Source organism: Callospermophilus lateralis, chromosome 4 (assembly GCF_048772815.1).
Source record: "Callospermophilus lateralis isolate mCalLat2 chromosome 4, mCalLat2.hap1, whole genome shotgun sequence".
NCBI lineage: Eukaryota > Metazoa > Chordata > Mammalia > Rodentia > Sciuridae > Callospermophilus > Callospermophilus lateralis.
Window position 1 is genome coordinate 82,353,883 of NC_135308.1, and position 22,737 is coordinate 82,376,619.

A 22,737-nucleotide genomic window follows, 5' to 3' on the forward strand; every position below is an offset into this window, starting at 1 on the left:
TAGAGTGTGATGAAACCATCTGCTGTGAGGAGGGAACAGGGGAGAGAGGAAGAATGTTCAGAGAAGAGATGGGAGGGGGCAGGGCATGTGGGCTCATGGGTAAAGGCTGGTGACCCCAGGGCCAGAGATGATGGGTCGTGTAAGGAAGGACTCCAGTAATCCAGGTAAACTCACTTGTACAACTTTCTTCATCAGCTTTTAGAAGCATGAGTGATAAAACAGAAAAAGCAAACAGGATACCAAAGAGGTGGATCAATAATGGAGAAACTGGATTAGAGCGTAAGAAAATGTAAGGTGCAAGAAGTGGTGGGGGGCAACAAGGAGACTCCACACAGACAAGACCAAGGTCAGGGATCCAAGTAAAGGGAAGGGAGCAAAGCTTGTATCAAAAGAAGGGAGAATGCAGGTCTTAGGGGAGAGGGTGAGAGACACTGCAATCTGGAGGAGTATGGCTGGGGAATCTGGAAAGAGGTGCAATGTAGACAAAGAGCAGGCTCATCTCCACTAGTAAGTGTTCGATGGGCAACAGGGATGTGCAAGGACCCTTGAATCCAACATATTAAAAAATATATTTTTAGTGTATATTTTGAAATAAATAGCAGAAAATGGAATAAAGAACAACAATGTTGTCCTTTTTAACTGAATAACTAAATAAGCACTTGCTGTATAAAAATTAGACAAAGTTCTTTCCCTCTGGGCAATCCACTTACAATGAAAAATGTAAGAATAGCTATTTCCACAGCATGAGGAGTTGTATGCATAAAATTACAGGGTTAAGAGTATGTATTTAATCAATCCACCACATCTTCTAGAAACACGAGTTCAAGGGAATGGCAAACAACAATGGCCAGGAGTTTCAAAAAGTCAGGCACTGGCTTCCTCTTTCCAGTGGATGTTTCAGGCGTGGCTTGCTGAGAGGATGGATGCATGGCTCCTTCATACAGGAGACAAAGGAGCAGGTGTGGGGGAGGCGGCAGAGGGTCTGGAAGAGCAATTCTCAAACCTGGCCATGCCTGAACCACCTGGGCAGCATTTCAAACACACTGGTGCCCAGTGCATTATTCGTACCTTTATGAACATGCCGTTTCTCATATCTGGGAAGAAATAGTTTTTCATTCAGATTCTCTCTCTCTCTCTCTCTCTCTCTCTCTCTCTCTCTCTCTCTCTCACACACACACACACACACACACACACACACTCTCACACACGTGTACGGAGCTGGCTCTGTCACACAGCGAGCGGCAGGGAGCGCGGCTTTACTTGGCAGCAGCTCTGTCCTCCAGCTGCATCTGGGCTTGAGCCCAACTGCACCGAGGAACCAGGGAGGAGCAGAGGGAGGCTCCTCTTGCCTCCATTCCCACCTCATTCCCACCCTTGATTTCTAATACCAAAGGGAGATCAGGACCCAATGCCTCAAATGTGTACCATCCCTTCTCCTATGAAAACAGAAGGGTTTCATGAAGACCAATATTTCCACCAGCCTGCTGCATTCCCTCTGTACAGAATTAACCCTAAATTGCCTATGCTACTAGTAGGTACCACACGGTACAAAGAAACTAAAACCAGGAAAATTTCAAAATTGATTTACATTTGCCATTTGAATGCTTGACATTCTGTGAACTTACAATGTTTAATTCCTTCCCAAAATGTCTGTTTGCCACCATTTACAGGCAGACGTAAGACAAAGAGATATACACAGAGCAGATATCTGCTCGGCAGAGCACTGGATTGTCATAGTGACTGTAACACCCAAGTAAGCCCGGGAGGGCTGGCAGGCAGGCAAGCTGGCTGACCTCCACAAAGAGGTCGCAGAGGCTCCCTGGAGTCCAGACTGAACTTCCCAGGGTGGCAGAGCAGCTGTCGCTCTCTGACTCTCCCCCAGAAGTGTGCCAAAACTGCTGCTGACTCCCTCATTGGCCAGCCGGGGAAGCAGGAAGGGGGAGGCCAGCACTGTCCCTCCCTGGGGAAGAAGTTGCACAGGCGCTCCGCTCTGCGCCCTGGGCTCCTCCAGCTGTCTCTGAAGAGGACATCTCCTTACAGCCCGCTCACTCCTAGCTGTGCCCTGTACTGCTTTCTTCCTTACCCTTTCTCTTCCTTTCCCTCTCCCTCCCTGCTTCCACACACCCCCACTCTCCTCAGTAAGTGGAGGAAAAGCCAAAGAACTTGACTGAAGCTAGTATCCTGAATGGGGCATAGCCGTCTCTTAGCCTTTACCAGTCACCAATGTCTGTCCTGTGCTCTCTCCTTCTGTCTCTCTCCCGCCTCTCCCTCTCTCCCTTGGTAGAGGTTTTTCTCTTTTTGTAGGTCCTAGTTTAACGCTTAATACATCTTAAGTGGTAAATGGTTATTAAAAGAATAAATGAATGGAAACAAAAATTTTAAAAATTACATTTCTCTTTCCTTGCATCTGTCATTCTCTCTAAAAACTCAAGACTCCTAGCCCCAGGGTCCCTCTGCCTGATCCCACTAGACACAGCCAGCTTCGGGACTTATTCTGATATACCTGATTTCCCCAGGTCATCCCAAGCACCAGATTCCATGCACTTGGCTCTGTCTCCCTCATAAGCAGAAAAGAAAATACGTCACCTCTGTGGGTGAGAGCCCTGGTGGAGGACCATGAGGGACAGGCTGGGATAGGCATGTATGTGGGAGAAAGAGGAGAATATGGTGAAGGCCAACACAGATCATCACTTTTTTTCCTGCCCTATGAGAAATTGCCAGCATTACTCACAGGACATGGACAGGAGGTGACGGAGCTTGGTTCCAGGAGCTTTACATACTTGACCTCATTTAACCTTCACCTTACTAGCATTTGACAGACACAGAAAAGCCAAAGGCCAAAACAGAAAGTGCCTTACCCAACGTTACTCTGTGGCAAGTGGCAAATCCAGGATTCCAAACTCAAGTCCCTTTGACGTCAAAGATCTGCTCCTGGTTCTCAAGGGCGCCTCTCTGGGAGTGGCACTAGGGCTGCAGCTTTTGCTTCCAGAATTCAACTACTCAAACCCCAGGGAGGCAGCCTGGAATTCCTGAGGTTGCTGGGACTGAGCCCTCCCAGAAAGGCACTGCCTGTCCCCAAGAGAGGTCCCAGAAAGGCACTGCCTGTCCCCAAGAGAACACAGAGACACATCTCCCACTGTGAGGAGGGAATCCACAAAGGTGATCTCCACTTAACATCAGCTTTTGGAGGAGGGGAGAAAGCACCTATCAAAAATCTTAAGAATTCTCACCTTGGCCTCCCAAAGGAGAATGAATCTCCAGCTGTGACTAGAATTTGTTCGCAGGGCTCAGAGAAGAGTCCTGAAGTCTATTAGGGTGCACAGCCAGGCAGCTGACACAGTAAAGAGAATAAATAACGCTAATAATCCTTCATTCCCACATTATCCAAATACATTCATCTCTCCCAAAGTGCTTGCAGCCCCCTCCCCGTGTGGTCCTGCTGGCTACAGGTTCTGGGCCAGATGCCAGCGCTCCCACAGCACTTGGTTATACCACCTCAAAGACTCCTACTTCCCCACGCCTTTGTCCCAGTCTCAGCTTCAGGTCTGTCAGCTCTTGGGGGAAAGGCAATAAGCCTGATCCCACAACAAGGCCCCAGTACTTGGCTTCCGACCTTCATAGACATTCTAGAAATGATCCATGGAAGAACACAGGAGTATGGACTGCAAAGAAGACTGTCCCCCAAGATGCCCACCTTCTGGAGATAGGTAACTAGAGGAGCACCTGCCAGGGTGTGGTCTGGACATGTGGTCTAGAGCCAGGCTTCTTACTCTGGTATCTATGGATGGGTTTCAAGGATTCTAGGCCCTCTAACAGTTTAATGTGGAATTTGGGGCGGGGGGGCGGGGGTGTAGGTATCTGTGTAAAAGTGGATTTTTCTTGTAAGAGAACCAAAAGCATACATTTTAGAAACTGTCGATCAAGTAGCTATGTGGCTCAGAGGTAAAGGGAGAAGCCAGCAGGGTGGCAAAGATAAAATGGGTGATAAGGTAAAGGGTGGCAGAATGGCCCACACAGGTTTGCCAACAGGGCTCTTCCCATGCACTACAGCTGCACGGCTGACTGGCAGAGCAGCCTCCCCTCTCAGGACTCAGCCTTCTTCTGCTCCAATGTGAGAAGCAGGCACAGTACTTCACTGTTCCCATGGGTACCGAGTGGTTACTGGAGACTGGGTGCAAGCTCCCCCAGTGAGTCCAATGGCCGCTCTAGGGCACCGTGCTAGCCGGCAGCCATTCGCACCATTTTGAGTACTATCTATTTAACCCACTCCATTCTCCCTGTTTAAGGTAGATCAGGGAAAGCCAAATCTAAAACTGTCCTTGTTTTTCCTTAATTACATAGATCAGTTTCCTGCAGCCTGCCAAGCCTATCCTTCTCACAGAACCACAGGTCTGACAGAACGTGTTCTTCAAAAAGCCATTTTGATGGTTATCATGCTTTGGTCTCTTCAAGATGTCGGTACTATTTGGTTTGGTGTTTTTTCAACTTACCATTTCTGCTCAGGAGTTTGGAATTTCCAACCATCATCTCTTTCTTTAGAAAAAATTATAAACTGGCCCTCAGATATCTTTCTAGTCCTCCACACCTGGAAATGGCAGCCTCTAGGACTGCAGTGACCACCTCTTTGGTAAAGATATTTTGAATCCATCATTAAGAGCGGAGGTTGTTTATTATCTTCTCTGTAATCAATATTCTAAAATCCCTCTCTAATTTCAAATTGCTTTTATGTTCCCTAACTCATGCAAGAATCCAGTGTGCGCTCCCTCTCTCTCTCTCTCTCTCTTTCTCTCTCTCTCTCTCCACACACACATAAAATCACACACACGCACACACACAAGGAGACTGTATGTTAGTGACTAGTTCCTGGTTTTATTTCTAAGAAATTAAAGAGTATTATATCTGCTGCCCTTGTGGAGATGGCATCTACTGCTTTACCTTTATCTGGTTCCTGATGTAAAGTTTTTATTTCCTAATCACATTTTCTGAATATAAAAACAATATACTTTATGGTAGAAATTTGGGAAAGTAAAGAAAAATAGAGAGAGGTAAACTACTAATAAGCCCCTTGCTCCTAAATCCTGTGTCTGTTACATGCCTTTTCAGGTTCACAAGGTTTACCGTTTCTGAGCCCGTGCACCTGCCCACTGACCTGGCTTTTCCTTTGCGAGTAAGCTCTTTCCTGACCTGAGCAGGCAACCTCCACACACACTCTTGCCTCCGAGGCAGCAAGCTGCTGTCCTCATGTAGCTCAAGGCACAGGCAGAGGGAAAAAAAAAAAAAAAGCCCAGGCCCTGGGTCCAGAGAGGCTGGGCTTGAATTCTAGATCTTTCTTTTCCTTGACTATCTAATTTTGAATTAGACCATTATTAGAGCACTTTGTACCTCAATTTTCTCATCAATTTTATGAGGATAATAATTCACACCCCAAATTCCACCTGATAGATCCTTGGGGAGATTAAATAATGTATGGGGAAAATATATATATATATATATATGAGAAAGCTCTTGATAAACTCCAAAGCACTTCAGAAAAATAAGTGTCTGTTTTCATTGCACTCAATGTGCTTCTAGAAGTCTTTTAGTCTTCTCAGATTTTATTTGCTTCCAGTTTTCCTTAAAACTCTTCATTTTATCTATGTTCTTTCAGTTCATGGTGACTTTGTCCAAGGCTCACTTCAAGCTTTGAATCTTTCGTTAATTGATTCCTCTTTGTAGGTATCTCCTGCATTTTTGTTGTTGTCGTTCTAAGAACATGTTCTCTACAAATATTCTAAAACCATGAACCTTGTGGCCATATTTTCTTCTTTTGCCAGGTATGACCTGATGAGACTCTCAAAGAAGGCAATGTCAGTGTAGAACTGGAAGCCCCTCATTTAGTACCAGCTGCAGGTTCCACTCATGGCTCACACAGGCTCACTCCTCCACCACTCAGACTGGCTTGGGTGAGAGTAGCTACAGGGTGGGGAGCAGGGGCAGCCACAGTAATGAGCACTTATGGAATGCTTACTCTGTGACAAGGACTGGTCAAATAAGATAATTCAATTCATACTCACAGGAACTCAAAGAAGCCAGCCCTATCAGTGCCCTGTTTTATAAATAAGGAATCTGGGATCATGGAAATGAAGACCTTTTCCCAGTAAACTAATAGGGGCCAGAGCATTCATCCTGGCAGTCTGACCCTGAGATCTTACTCTCAACTTCTGTTTTCCACAGCTGCCACCATGTTACAGGATGGAGAAGTGGAAGCTAGAAAAACTTAAGAACCCCAAAGGTAACAGCAGGCAGCTAAGGAATACAGCTGTGCAAGGAACACAACTCGAGTTGCCCTCTGCACAACGCAGCAGTAATCACATCAATGACATTCCCGAGCATTTCTGGAAGACTGTTCTTGATTTATCCCATGGCTAATGAACACACCAGGAGAATGAAGTCCTTAAAATTCTACTGTGTACCCTCTTCTCATTCTCCACTATCCTCATTATATAGAACCAAACATACAATATGTTCCTACTAATTCTCTGTCTGTAGGTCACCCATAAACCTTTACTACAAAGCTTTAGAGCAAAGAGCTTAAGAGTGTGAGTGCCAGCCAGACTGGGCTCCAATTCTGCCTCGGCCACTTACACTAAGTGGGTTTTAAACTGCTTTATGTTTGGGATATCCTGATCTGTAAAATGCAGGTAATAATTTTCCATATCTCCTAGGGTGGTTTGGAGGGCTAATTAGGTGATGCACACAGCACTGAGCACTAGGCCTGTAAGTGCTCACAACACAGTAGCAGCCATTTATTAAGTGTCTGCAGTACACCAGCACTCGGTTAGGCACACACAGGGTGTACGCTGTTTCTGTCCTTGAGAAATCACGTAAACTGGGTTGGAGACACAACCACAGTGCATCCACATCTGTGTGGGGGCTGTGGAGCAGGAAAAGGGTAGCGATTCCAGCCTGTGGGGACCAGTAAGACCCCAGAGGGTCCCTGAGCTGGAGGTGAAGGCAGATTAGTCGTGAACCACAACAGGTGAGGTGGGAAGGCACTGCAGACAGAGCGGGAGGCCTGGGGGCATGACTGCCTTTCACATTTTCCTTTTCCTCGGCTTCTGTCACCATCTCCATCTCTACTGCTTGGATCATGTACAGATAAAAGATAAGCCTGGAAAAATAGTTCCATACATAAAGCTAGAAAGATTAGTCTTGCTCTCCTTTCTGACAAGCATTTATCTAGTTTTCTAGATAAATACTGTGAAAGAGAACCTGGGAAGGAGACGCAGAACAAAGATTAAAGACCACAGGTCACAATGCCTAGGTGCCACTCTGCCTTCAGAACACGGGTTACTTCACCATGCTGCCTGCCTTCCCCATTAAACTCGTCCTTCCTCTTGTCCACTGGGAGCCAATGTACTGCACTGAAGATCCCAGAATACACCAAGAACCTGGAGCAGAATGCAGCTATGAATAATATTATATGTGTATATATTAAATTTACAGTTTGAGGGGATTTTTTTTACATTTTCTCATTTGATCAGCAACACAACTGTCAGCCCTAAAGATGAAACTTTAGAAAAGAAGAGGCACATTCTGCAAGGCTGTACAACTTGCTGGAATCACACAGCCAGTTGGTGTAGGACTGAGGTGGGACCTGGTCTCTTGGCTATAGGCCGGTGCCCCTTCATCAGTATCACTTTGCTTCAAAAATAACTGAAAAGTAGTTTAAAAACATGCATGTGGTAATGCTGAGAAACCAGAATTCTATGTAGCACAAATGGATACCCTCCTTCTTTTTTTTTCTTTTTAAGATTTAAAAATATTTTTTTAGTTGTCCAAAGACCTTGATTTTTTAATTTATTTATCTATATTCAGTGCTGAGAATGAAACCCAGTGCCCTACACATGCTCGGCAAGCGCTATGCCACTGAGCTACAACTCTCGCCCGATGTCCTCCTTCTTAATAGGAAAATTAAAATGTAGAGGATTTAGCTTTTAAAACATAAATTTATTTTATAGTAAACTTTCCTTCAAGTCAAAAGTTGAAACAGATATTTGAAACAAAGCTAGCTCCCTTGTGTCCTTTGGGGTTCTTAAGTTTTTCTAGCTCCCATTTCTCCGTTATTGTTGTTCCTTTAACAATAATGGTGATTCCTATGAATGTAACAATCCAAGAATAAACAGGATTCCTGCCTGCCACCCTCTTGCTCTTACCAGTATACTCAAAGTAGTAGTTTACCAAAGGGTTTGAGAGAGAAATAGATACAAGAAAACAGATAACCTTCAAAATGCCCGAGATTAAAATGAGCAGTGAGGAGCAGAGGGATTCCCTCACAGAGGAACTGTACTCTTCCAAGTTCAGATGTGAAGTGTATTTACAGAATGGAAGGAGTTGGTTAAGAGAATGGCACCCAAACCTTAGCCATGTGTGAAATAAAGGAGATGCTGGTTACCAGAGCCATGAATTTCTTACCTTTCATTCTCATCAAATTAAATTAATGTCCAGAAACTGGCTGTTTTATAGGGACCTACCTTTCCATTTTAAAACAACTTTGCCTTTTGCCGAGAGCAAAACACAAAGGAACCTAGAAGAAAGTCACTTTAGCTGAATCTTCAAAGTCCATACTCCTGATAAGTTCCTCTACCTACGACACAAACCTCAGGGCTGGGGTGCTGCTCAGAGGTAGTGCACTTCCCTACTAGGTGAGAAGCCCTGGGTTTAATCCCCAGCACCACTAGAGAGAGAATGCATACAACATAAACCCTTGCGCCTTATTGGTGGAGGCAGCTCTCTGATTTGAACAGCCAGGGCTAGAAATGGAAGACGTAATTTGGAAGTCTGGTTTGCTGCTTATACTTGTGTACCTTGAGCTCTCTAATCCTCACTCTTTTCATGTGAGAAACAGAAATAATAATGTCAGTCTTGTTGTGAGGATTAAATGAGATTACACATGTTAACATAGACCACAATATAATGGGCTAAGCATGACGGTCTACTGCCAACTCATACCACACTTGAACAAAAAGTTGTCCCAAGCAAAAAGCAAAGCAACTACTTGTAGGTAACTATTACGTTTGGACTGACAGCAATAATTCTTAGCAGTTTCAGTCCACCATTTATCTTTAAAATAACCTACAAAGCCAGATGTGGTGGCACCTGTAATCTCAGTGACTCAGGAGATTGAGGTAGGAGGATGCAAATTCGAGGCCAGCCTCAGCAATTTAGCAAGTCCATAAACAAGTTAGCAAGACCCTGTCTCAAAATAAAAAATAAGGGCTAAGAGTTGTAGCTTAGTGGTAAAGTACCCTTGAATTCAATACCCAGTAACACCAAAAAAAAAAAAAAAAAAAAAGCCCTACAAAAACTGGCTAATTCCAGGAACCTTTCACTCCTTTCCCCCTAATTTCTATCTCAGAGGCATCAATGCATTTGCATCAATAAAACAAACTCCTTGCTATGGTTACTAAACTATCATTCATGAGTTCCAGTGCCAACCTTGACTTCATGAAATCAAAGCATTTCATAAATAGGTACAGGAAAAAAGACATTGAGAAGGTGAATAACCATGATCCCATTTATTCCAGAAAGCCCAAGTAAAGAGAAGGCATTTGGGGGATTAAAAAAAAAAGAAAAGAAAAGAAAAGAAAGCTCTTATAGTATTTGTCCCCAGAGTCAGCATATGAAAAGTACTACAAAGAAAGGGAACAGAAAAGGAGTATGTGAATAAACAACTTGGAAGAGCTGATTTCTAGTTGAGAAGACCAAGCAAGACATCATGGCAGAGACTGCCTTGACATGGATCTTGAGAAACAATTAATTTACATGGAATTTGAAGGGAAGGGGAACTGCACAATTACTGACAAAAGACACATTTTTGAAGAAATGTCGTATTGAACACAATGTAGAATGAAGCCCAGACAAAGAAATGAGGCACTAAGAAGGGTATATTTTCATCCTATCAGACTAAAGCTGATTCTAAAGATGCTTCCATCAATTCAGCTCTAGCAAATCTCACCCAGGTGCTTAGATGGCAAGGAAATGGGAACATAAATGGTATAAGCATATCAACTTTATCTTCAATGCACATTCATTTATATCCCATCTTTATGGAAGATCAGCATTTTCTGAATACTGACCATGTGCAGAGAAAAATGTCACTTTGCACAAACCTTGTCCTTATGGAAAAAATGGCAAATCAATCAAAAAATAGAAGTAATTTCTCTCTTACGGACTCTAAGAAAACCCATATAGAATTTCTCACTTCAAGAATCCAGGAAAAGGTCAAATTCTCCTAACCAGGAAAGATCTTCCAAGTCTAAGCACCTATGTTTGGCCAGGGTAGAATTTTTCTGCATTCCTTCTTCTTATGTGAACTGAAGGAAAAAAATAATCAAAATACAGACATAAACAAAATAAAATGATTAAAATTGTCTCCATTCTCCCTGAAGCTCAGACACAATCCTGGAGTCTCTACAAGGTGACATGAGGGAGAGCCACAAACCCTGAAGATACCCATTCTGGCTCCACAGAACTGACCGCAGACCTTATCTATATAGAAACAAATCTGAGGGTAAAGGCTGCAGTGTCTCCATGATCTAGACATTCTGCCTGCACAGGGCCGCCCAGAAGCTATTTGGAAATTCAGATCAATGAATACACTTCTTGATTTTTGCCTAAATATTCAGTGCCCACCAAACACCACTGAGAGTCCAAGTCACACTCACACCCCTTCTCTCTCAACTCCAGTGCCTATTAGCAGATGTCCAGAGAGAACAACCGTTTGTCTTTTTCAAATAACACAGATGCATAAATCTGGGTTCTTTCTTGTCTCTCTACATTTAGGTCCACATTTATTTTAAAAAGGGGAAGGGAGAAAGTAAAAAAGGAAGGATGTGAGAAGACTGTTAACCCCAGCAGCCTGATAATCAGTGATTAAAGTCACAGTCAGAGAAGAACGGCATCTTAATGCCTCCTACCCTCTTCCTCCTCCACGTGTCTTTAATATTCCACTTCAGGCACTGAGGGAGGGTAACAGGGCTAGCGAATTCCAACCAGCACCAGGATAATTGCACCATTCACCCCCCTCACTAGTCAATCAGAGTCTGCTTATCCAGCCCCAGTTATTAATAGTTTTCCTACATTTACAGTGTTACAAAGGAGTGAAATGAGGCTTTCTCTCCGAAATAAGAAATGGGGCACCCTCAATAAGGACTAAGTGGAACAGGGATGTTTGCAGAACTGAGGGCCACTCGCCCTATTTCACAGCCACACCTGTTTCAAGGGTGTCAAGGAAAGCATTCTCCCTATGCTTCCCAACCTTCAATAGCAGGCCTGTGTCGGTGCTGGGAGAGCTCAGGAGCAGGGTGAACACAGCTCTGCTCTTAATTCAACTAAGGGTTCTACCCACGTTGGTGCACTCTGTAGGTTAAATCCCCTCATCTCCCCAACAATGCATCTGACCTCTGGCCCAGGGATCCCCTACTCATCATATAACAGTATAACTATGATAGGACCTCATTGTATATGCCAAAATGCTAGGATCAGATAATGTTTAGAGCTAACAGGTCCCTTGTCAATCATCTTGCCCAGAGGTTCTCAAATATGGTTGCGCATTAGAATCCCTTAGGGGGCTTTTTAAAATGACCGATGCTTGCTTGGATCTTTCACTGAGTGACTTTAATTTAGCTGTTTGGGGTGGAGCTTAAGCATGGGTATCATTGGTTTTGTTGCTTAGTTTTTTGAATTTGTTTGTATTTAAGCTCTGCAGACCATTCTGTTATTGAACTGAGATTAAGGAGCACTGCTTTAGACTGTCACAAAAATGGGAAGATTGAGATCTAGAATCAATGATTTGCATGTGGTCACAGAGTAAGCACCACAAGCAAATACAAGCTTCTGACTCCCAAGACCTCTCTACCTTTTCCACTGTCAGATAAAGAGCTGCTGGATAACCTAAAAAAATTTTTTTGAATATTTAAAAATACCCGTTACTTACAAAAGGAATGCCCTGGGCTCTGAAGAGTGAATGCCTAGCACTGGCTGACTTACAGGACATGTATCCCAAGGTGACTGGTAGGGCAGGGTAGTGGAAGAAAAGCATTAAATAAGATTCAATGGACATGTGGCTTTACACCACATGGTTAATGTCAGGACTATTTTGACAGTCTTAAAATGGCATTTGTGGTAGGGATTGGGGGACAAAATAATAACCAAGGTTGACTGTCAGCATTAATGCTTATTATCCTATCACACACACATGTGCGCACACACACACACATTCACATATCTCATGCATTATTGTACCTAAATTGCACAAATACATTTAATGCATTTACGGTTATTTTGCCTACTGTTTTTGGTAGGTAAGTCACTGCACAAACACTCATATACACACAAGTCTAAAGTGTGGGAGTGCATGTGGAGTGTGTGTATTAAGATACACACAGAAAATACACTGATCTTTAATGGTCCTACTGTGGTATCTATGTGACCAGACCATGGCCCCACAGGTGGGAGGATTGCTTCAGGGTTTCTGGCCATTTTCTCAGTGTACAGTTAGCTGTGGGAAGGAGAATTAAAGGCCTCACCGAAGCTTCAGATGTCTTCAAGACCCTCTTCTCCTCTCTTTAAACAATGGAGTGCTTTTAAACAGTCATTGTTATTTTTAAGTTCCCCCTCTCAAAATGAAACAAGATCTGGTTTTCTTAGAAATTTTAACTTATTGAAGTGCCAAGAGGGTCTACATACAAGTTAATGAGAACATTCTTCTTTCTGAAAAAAAAAAAAAAAATTCACAATCCTAATAAAGCAATGAGCACAGAGATGGGGGATGGTGCAGTATATCGTAGTGTGTCTTTCCTGAGCTGGGTGAACAGGCCAGAGTGTTAACTAAATCAAAACCTTAAATTGGCCTCATCTAAGAAACTCTCACTAAACAGGCTTTCCCCTTCCCTAAAATACTGGACTCCAAAAAGGAGGAGGGCCATAATCTCTCTCTGCCTTTCCACAGGTCTAGCTTGGCCCCTCCTCCTCTCCTCTCTCCCAGGCACAGCCTTCTTGCTATGCCTAGGCTGCTCTGTGCCTCAAACATGTCCCTTGAAATGCATGTCCCTTCAGTGAGCCAGTGGTGGGCATTTACTCACCCTCAGATCTTCAGAACCAGGATACTCTCTTTGTATACAATGGACATCTAAAAAATCTCCAGATTGATTTTAGATCCCCTTTGCTAATGACATGAATACAAGCCACAACGTACAGAGAAATGGTGAAACTGGAGGGAAAAAAAAAAGGTATAAGGAAGGAAAGCAAGAAAAAATGCAAACAAAATTTAGGGAAACATTCATTCAAATCCATCTTCCCTTTAGGCACCAACACTACAATTTAATCAAGTAGTGACCTAAGGCATTTCCCATTATTTCTACACCTGGGTATCCCCATAAAGCAAAAACTTGTAAAATGTCAGGCCACTCTAGTAAGGCAACCAAAAAGCGTCTTTAGAATGCCTTGGGAATCACCGAGCCCCTCTTCATCCATCACTCCTCTTTTCCATTACAGAAAGCAGCTAGTGGCTGAACGGCACAGCAACTCTCTACCTCACGACTCTAGAAACACACGGGGCTAGGCTGGTCCTTCATTCCAAGTGGCTTGGCCTGGGCTAAGATCCAGCTCTTCCCTTGGACACAAATCAACTAACAGCTGTCCCTTTCTTTGTAATGGCCATCAATAAAGTTAGCTGCAATCCAGTGGTCTAAACTGAAAACTATATCATTTGCTCATTCTAGAGACGAGTCTAATAAATAGAACTAGGATTCATTAACTATAGAATTACAAAGCAGAAATTAGAGCCTCTTCCCTCTCCATTTAAGAAGATCCTGACTTTATTCTCTGGCTTTATCACTTGGAATCTGAATTTTTTTCATCAAAGAAAGCACACTTTCCCATGTTGCCCTTTTTCCTGAGTTAGGAAAGCCAGGAAGAGAAGGAAACTTGCCCTTCTACACCTACCTTCCTCTCCATATGCTCTCAGTCCTCCCCAAAAGACCTACCTCTCCTCTCCTACAAAACTCCTATTCTTCAAGATATAATTTAAATGTCAGCCCCTTCCATGAGACCCTCCTCAAGTCTCCCGGCCTCTTCTTTGTAGATCTTGCCTAAATATACCACCGACTCCTTGCGCGTCTCCTTCCTAACTCCTCAGCTACAAGGGAGGCACAGAACGGAGCTAATTCTTTTTCATAACACAATGACAAATATTGGTTCTTAACAAATATTTATTGAATCACTGAGTAGAGCAAAACATAAACATATATTAAGCTTAAAGAAGAAGACAGAAAAGAAACTAAGGCATTAATAAAGAGGTGAACTAAGAAACAGGAGAACATAAAAAGAAAAATAGAAGGAAAAGAGTCAGCTATGAGAAAGACCAGAATAAGAGCACAGATGGTGAAAAGAGAAGAGGCCAAAGATATATAAAGTGGAAGAATAAAAAAGAGAGGAGATGGGTAAGCTTAAATACATAGGTTCCTTTTTGATTTTATTTTTTTTATATAAGAACAAAGCAGAGGTGTTGGGAGTCCCAAAAGTACAACATATGTGACGCTGCCAATGTTAACCATGACATATAATTAAGTGCAGAGATGGTGTAGATGGTGATGCATGGTACAGCAACTCTAGTATCACCTGGGAGCTTGTTAGAAATGCAGAATGTTACACCCCACCCCAGAGCTAGTGAATCAGAATGTGCATTTTAACAAGATCCCCAGGTGACTCTTACATGCAACAAAGTTTGAGATGCACTGATGTAGACATTTGAAATCCACAGATAACCACCTCCACATCTCATTCTAACCGATGGTGTGTTACACAAAGCACCAGTACTCAGAACTACACAATCTTAGACAAATCACCTACTGCCCCTGGATCTAAGCTTCTTCATCTAGTAAGCAGAGGTCAGAGCAGATGCCTTCTAAAGTTCACAGAGCTACATATTCTCAATCACGACTAACAGTATAACTTCAACACTTCCTATAGCCACCAGAACAAACGATGAACAGCATCACTGGCTAATGAATACTTCACTTTCTCTGTTCATTCACTTCGTATTTTCTGAGTACCTATTATGTGCCATCACTACACTAGGAAGAAATAATTATAAGATGATAAAACATCTCTCCCACCATTGAGAAGCTCACAAACTTCTTTGGGATACATATGAACAAAATTAGGAGAAAAATAATGAAAAAACATGAATACATGCTGAGAAAACAGGAAAGGCAAAGCAATTCCACTGTTTGGGGCAGTCATGAAGAATTCTGACAAGGGGACAACATGCAGTAGGTCCCTTCTCCGCCAATCTCAGGGGTGGAGCAAAAAGAGGAAAATCAAGCAATGGGAGAACATCAAGAAAACAACCACTGGTCCTTGAACACACCTCTCTGGTTCAAAAAATCCCAAAAGTTCATTCACTCAATGGATTTTGTGTAATGGCCACAGGCAGACAATTAACAGCCACAAGTGGACCTCAAAAACCCACCTTCTCTGAGTTATGTGTGCTCCCTCTACTGACTATATTCTGTTCTTCCATCTTCAGCCTCCCTCTGGAAAATAATATCAATTCAACCACTAATCTACTCTCCCTGGAGACTTCTTCTTGTGGTTGCAAAGAGGAGATGCACTTTAATAAATGTGAACAATTCATTAGACCAGTAACTCTCTTGATCTATATCTATTTATAGAGAAAGACTACACTAGTATCCAATCATGTGTACAGTAACAGAGAAAAAAAAATGTACTTTATTCAAAAGAAGAAGTTTCTAGAATTCTTAAGGAGGGTATAGAATGACACTCAGGAAAAGGAAAAGCTTAAATTTTCCAGCTTATCCACTCCTGACCTCATCAAGATGCCAGAGCTGAGCTGTTCTGCAAGTTCCAGTCTTCATTGCTGAAGACAGAGGAACACCATTCGTGACAACAGTTTTCCAACCTGTACAACAGAGAAGTCCACCCTGGCTTCCTTCTCTTCTCTGGCTTCTACATGCTGGTTTGGGGCTACGGTTTCCTCACAGACAACCTGTGCTTTCGCCTGACTCCTTTATTTCATAGTCCATAAACCTTAACTAAGTGTTTGCAGCCTGTTAATACTAGTGAATATGTCACCTTCATTTGACTCTTGAACAGGAAAGAAAAAAAAAAACAGAAAACAAAAATCCTGTCCCCTGGGTTCATCATAGTTATGGAGGAACTAAAAGAATAATTTACAAGGTAATGATGTTCCCAAGGCTAGATCGGCTCAGTCCTATTTCTCCTTGTCAAACACCACTAGTTCCACCAACCAATTTCAGTTCCCAGGTCTCTCTTTCAGGTGGTCACTGCCCCTCCCCATGCAAGGCTGGATGCATGCATGTGAAGGTCAAGGAAGAAAGTCAAGGTTCTGAAGCCCTTTTTCTGGAGGTAAAGCAGGAACAAAAAAGCAAGGTTCCTGTTCTTCATCCCTCCTCCAGAAGAAGTCGCTCTTCTCAATTAGCCTAAAAAAGTGCACCTGGTGTGCAAACTAGTGACTAGAGGAATATTTCTCTTTCCCCTCTTTTCCTGACATTTTTCCTCCTTCCTTATTCTCTCTGCCTGCATTACCCCTGACAAAAATTACACACATCCAGCAGCAAAGCAAGACTCTGCCAACAGACAGGTTTCCTAAAGCTAGAGCCAATGGGAGAGAAAAATTAGACAATTCAGTAGCACACCCTGCTTCTCTCCTTGCATTTAGCATCTGTCTCTACAGTGCCATATCCTTCTGTTCACAGATCTGTCATACTCCACCACACCTGAAACACAGAAGATCACCATGTGGAATTGCTTCCCTTGAAATCGCCACTCTAACCTTCTTTACTCTGTTTTCCTAGGAAGTCTTTATTTCCTATTAATTTTTTTTCTTAATTGCACATCATGGAGACTCCTTGATTGAAATTAAATCTGCTCTCCCACCCACCAGCAGCCACACTGCTTTCCCATGTTACCCACACTGTCAGGGGGTGGCAGAAGGAAAGAACACAAAATAGAACCCAGTCAGCTCTTTGTGCTGTGAGGGAAAAAGGGAGAGAGAAGAATGGCCCTAGGATGGCCCAGAACACCAATGTGTCACAGTTTCATGAACATTGTCCACAAGGATAGGTAACACCTGCCTCCACACCAGGTCTCCAAATAGGCTTTGGATGTCAAAAAGGTACAGACCACCTGTGGCAATTCCTCCTTGAATCCTAAGGAGTCCTTTCTAGTTGTATCACCTTTCCTTTCTCTTTACACCTTTCTCACCCCCTTTTCCTTATCTTTCTCAGCACTCTCCCCTTTTTACCTCCTCTCCTTCACCTAGTCTTTGGGCCAACTAAGGACAGCCTGCAACTTGGCTTGATCCCATTAGCATTCAAGACAAATGAGGTGGCTGTCAAAAGGCCTCATCACCAAGGAACATTCTGAAGGACCTACTCACTGCAAAGTGCTGTCATATGCACCAGGGATGCAAAAGGGACCATGTGCCTGCCCTATGGATACCACCTCTCTTTGTCCGTCCATTTGTAGGAAATCATTGCACATGGAACTGCCTTTCTCACCCATACCTCTGTTCTATTTTGAAGTAAAATTAAGAGTTCATCCTCCCACTTGAGGGAATAGAAGCAGATGGGGAACCAGCTCAGGTGTCTCTAAGGTGAGCACACACCAGATAACCTCAGCTATTTGTAGACATGGTGACAACATGGTTCAAATTGGGATCCCACCCTCTCACTCTGATTACACCATGGTTACAGATTAGCGTTTCAGCAATAAAAGCTAAAAAAAAAAAAAAAAAACTGGAAACCTCAGGAAGAGGAACAGTAAATTTGGATTATTTCCATCCCTTCTGGACAATAAAGAACTATCATCCATGGTCATCTTGAGTAATAGGACCTTCTACTACTTTCCCCCACATCCCATTAGTATTTTGGGATTGTTTCAAAGGATTGTTATTTTTTTTTTAAATACCAGGAAAAAAAGATTTGTGGGAAGAAAGAATACTTTTAGGAAGACTATTGATGCTGATGATTCTGCTACATATTTTTGAAGACTTTTAACCCATTTTAATTACTGCATTCAGATGCCTTCATGGTTTGGGGATGTATGGTCAGTGGAGCAAGAGGAGCAGCCTGTTCACCATGATGGCCCTCCAGCCCATGAATGATCTGATTTTCTCAGGAGTTGTCTTGGATTGCCTGAGTGACTAGCAGAGGAGTCATTAGCTAAGTCTTTTCCATTTCTCCTGCTATTTCTGTTTTCAAGTTCATTAAAATATTGCCTAACCACATTTCACATGTTGTAAAAATTGATTAAAGGGGGAAAATTAAAGTATTAATTCTATTTTTTGAGGGCACAAGACTAACACATGCAAACAGCACATCTCTTTGTTTAACACAAAGACTCACGTGTCGAATTCTGCACCCCTTCCACATGCACAGCATTTTAGAACTCTGCAAGATAGCCATTTTGCAAGAGTGTGGAAGTAACAGTTTGCTTGGAGGATGTGTGGGTATAAATAGATGTGTAGACAGAAGGAGAAATTTACAGCTCAAAAATAATAGCACACAAAAAATATAAATTAAAAGCAGAATATTGACTTCTTTCCATGCTCAGAATATTGAATTCCTTCTTTTCATGCTCAAGATTTAAGTCCTCTTAATCTGCAGCATCCTTCAATTCCAGGTGTTCTTAGACCCGCCCGATTCCCCATCTAGACCTGCCCCTCTGCAATAGGCCTCCTGGGATCTCTGGGCCCAGTGTCAACCTTTAGACAGCGAGTGGACTCCAGGGCAACAATCACAGTAATCTCAGTCATTATTTTTAATTTTTAAAAGGTACCGAAAGAGATGCCTAGAAAGGTAGAGACAGGAGATAGGGAGAAAGGCATGAAGATGGCAAGGGGGTAAAGCCAGCTTGGGGAAAAAAAAAAAAATTCTAGATTCCCATTAAAAATCATAGCTTAGCTCTGGATGAATAAAATGATTTAACTAGAAAATCACACAGGTCTCCCGGCTGCCTGTGTGTGTGTGTGTGTGTGTGTGTACATATATATACACACACACATACATATCGTATGTCTTCCAACATATTCTGTGCCTACATATATCCACCCCCAATGCCCCCCAAAACCCAAAACCTGTTTGATGAGAGAAGGAAAGGGTATAATATGGGAGATTTCCCTCTTTGTGATAAGCCTTTTTTCCCAAACAGCATTATTTTGGTATCTCCTTATCTTTTCTTCCAAAAAGATCCACTTGAGAGACAGATAAAGCAAAGAATCCCTACCCCAGGTGAGGAAAAAATAAAATAAAATTTGCCCTACCTTGGTTTGTAGAAGCCAAACCTCTAGACGGACAGATTAAGGGAGTGAGCATGTTGGGAATGTCCAGTCTCCTCTTCTTGCTTGCATATCCACATAAGAAAGACGAAGGATAATGAATAGAAGATAATTTAAAATCCAATTTAGCGTAAATTTTGTTTTAATCTTGTGTCTTGAAGAGATGCAAATTCAAAGAAAAAAGATTTAATTCAAAGGTATTTCAGGGTATGGAGAGCAGCTCACAATGCAGAATCCAGAGTAATTATTCCGTTTGCATGTGAGGTTAGTGGCTGGAATATATTTTTAAGGATTCTTCTGGCAATTATGGTTTTTGATTTTTGGAGCTTTAGTGGAGGAGGATCTGTGTGGAGAAGCTGGGGGCCGGCTCCGTTCCTCCGTGGAGCATGGTCATTCCCAAAGCGTCCCCTTCCTAAGGGGGAAAAAAGAGGCGGTCAGGGTTTGATTTGAGAGTCCCCCGGAGGGTGAGAAAAATGCATTCCGAAAAAGATATCAATTCGTTATATGGGAAAGGGGGAGGAAACCCCGCATTTCCCACAGAGTGCACACGAGAGGAATTGAAAACAGCTGGCACCGGTCTATAAATAATTCAGAAAAGGTCTGGCTATACCATTCCTGGGACAGGCATGGATGAGAGGTGGGAAAGCCAACCTGAATGGAAGAGAGAGGGAGGGAGCGGGTGAAGGAGGCAAGTGGAAAGGAAGGAAGAAGGGAGGGAGCAGAGGCACGATACAGCAACACACACACATGCAGAAACACAATCCCCACTTAACTCGCCAGCAAGTGCGGCCCCCAGCCCCATCTGCATTGCTGCTGACATGTTTGTCTCGCTCGCCCCATCGTCTCTAGCAGCAGCGCCTCCTCCCACCCCGGGCTTGTGCTGAATGGGTCTGATTGTGCACGGGGTGCACACTGGGCATTTCTTGGAAGGGGCACACTGACACGCGCGCACACACGCCCCCGACGCGCACGCGCCCCCACGTTCACTCACACTCACCCCCGCGCACACTCACCCCCGCGCACACTCACGCCGCCGCCGCGCTGATGTGCAGCGCACTGGGCTTCACCTGCAACGTGTCGATTGGACGGATGGTCGCGACGCGTGGCTCCGGCCCCGGGCACCGCTGCCCAGCCTATCTGCTAGGTGAAGGGATTAACCCCCTCAGAAAGACCAAGGCCAGCCCTACCCCTTCTCCTCCCCCCCCCAAAAAAAAAAATCCTTTTAAAAAGCCACGTCCAAATTAGCAAGTGCCGGATTCTGCTGGATTTAAGAGCTTTACCTAATACCAGGTTGGTTAACGGTTCCACTGCTTCAACCCTTTATCTGCCTGGCACCCCTAAACCCCCAAATTGAGACAAGACTCCAAAGCGAGTATTTACGTACCAGCTATGAGTGCCTCGGCGATTGCAGTCTCCGAAGAGGGTGGCCGGTGGCGGGGGATTGAGGGTTTTCCTTTCCTGCAAAGCAGGATTAATGATCCGTCTCGGAGGTTTTGAAGTTCACGACTCTTCTTTGCAAAGCAAAAGGAAATGCATTCGGACGCCAGCACTTCTGGATCGTGGTGATCAAGAATCACCCTGACGAGCACTTTCGATAGAGTGAAGCCCCGAGATTTCCTAGAGGTGAAGAAGCCGAAGGAAGTGGTTTTTGAAAGGGGGTGGGGGGGACCTTCCTTTCTCAAAAAAAAAAAAAAAGGTGGGGGGAGGTGGAGAGGCAGGAGCCCAGATTCCAGTTGGTGATGATCGGAGCCGGGGGAGGGGAAGCGGGCGGGGGCAGGCTGTGCAAGTCAACTGCACGGCAGCGGGAGAGGAAGAGGAGGAGGGGGAGGTGGGGGAGAATAAGAAAAATGGGTATTAATCACCGGCGACTGGGGGGGGGGGTGGAGCACGGGGACAGCACAGGTCGCCTGGTCTGGATTTGGGTCTCACACCCAGAAACGTGCCACACACACACACACACACACACACCCCTACCTACCTCTCACACACGGGCTCTGGTGGGAGGAGAAACCCAGGAAGCTAGGGAAGATGTTTCTGCTCTCGGGGTGTGTGTGCGAGCGTGTGTCCTCTTTTTCCACACCCCCCACCCCTCCCCACCCCCAAACCCCTTCACCCCCTCACTCCAATTGCTAAGACTCTGGCGGAGGCAGCTTCCCACGTCATGTGCTGGGGGAAGTGGGGTGGGAAGGGGGGAAAAGGCTTAACCCGAGTCTGTGGCGCCTCCTCCTGGCCTCAGGGGGGAACAGCACGAGGGAGGGCTGCTTAGGGTGGGGGGAGCTAGATAATGCCCCCGGTGGGCAGCCGCGCTGGGTTGCGGAAAGCATCTCAAAGGCGGAGCTGCAATTTGAAATTGAAGACCCCTGCATTATTGTCCATAAATCAGCCTTTGCTTCACAAGTGCATTTTGTGTGCTGGACGCAGTTTAAGGCTGAGTTCTTGCCTTCAAGAAGCTTAAGATCTATTTTGAGCCCCAAAAGGCTGACAGTTGACACAATAGAAAACACGCAAGGTAAATGTAACTAAAGGCTAAACTGTATAGTACAGGCTGTAAGTATGTTTGTCTGGCTGCTAGTGAAGATTTGAGGAGTTTGTAATTTTGTTTTAAAGTGGATCCTCTTATTTAAAAGTCTTGAGAAGACACGATGATGAGACAAATGAATATTCCCCATATGAAACTAGATTTTATAGTATTTACAAACTCACCCTCTAAAAGGCAAACATCTATTCATTACTCTCTCTTAAGCTCTTTTATATTTTAATTGCACTTTTCATCACCTGTAGCATTATTTAGTTTTAATATTAATTTGTTATATATGCATGGTTTTTACTCTCATTCATTGTCTTCTCAGAGACCGAGAATATTACAGTGGTGGAGTCTTTTCATATGGGTTATACTATGGGCTTCTCACCCACAGTCCTGAGAAGCAGTCCTACAAACACACAGGAAGCAATGCTGTGTGAAATGGTTAGACCTAGTAACTTGGAGCTTGGGTCTATGAAGAAGAAATCAGGTGTGTCTGTGCTGTCCTATAGACCAGAAAGCACTCAGTACAACTGAACAAATTCTTGTTTCTTGAGTTTTGCTAGGCTTTTTCTTAGAATCTAAGATGTTTAACACACACACACACACACACAAACACATAAGCATTATAAATACAGTATGTTCACAGGCAAATGATTCTTCCTCGGGAACAGTCTTGCTATTTTTCTAAGATCACCAGGGCTGATCTTCCACTTGTTTGGAGAACTGCATAGCTATTCCACAGTGGCTATGCTTCTCCATACACAACAGCCAGTCCCAGCCTCTCTATGTTCAGATTTTCAGTTGTTAGAACACGGATTGCAGGAGGAGTATAGGATGTAGAACGTATTCC

At 43.8% G+C, this 22,737-nt stretch overlaps 1 protein-coding gene across 1 annotated transcript in view; it reads right to left on the minus strand.

Annotated features, from left to right (window-relative positions):
• The window catches only part of Grin2b (glutamate ionotropic receptor NMDA type subunit 2B), a 398,278-nt gene extending 376,848 nt beyond the window's left edge, over positions 1-21,430 (minus strand). The window contains exons 1-3 of the mRNA XM_076852688.1: positions 21,342-21,430; positions 20,748-20,980; positions 19,349-19,775 (exon numbers count right to left, since the gene is read on the minus strand). The gene's annotated coding sequence lies outside the window, so the exon portion shown is untranslated. The remainder of the gene's footprint in view (positions 1-19,348; positions 19,776-20,747; positions 20,981-21,341) is intronic.
• Positions 21,431-22,737: the final 1,307 nt, after the last annotated feature.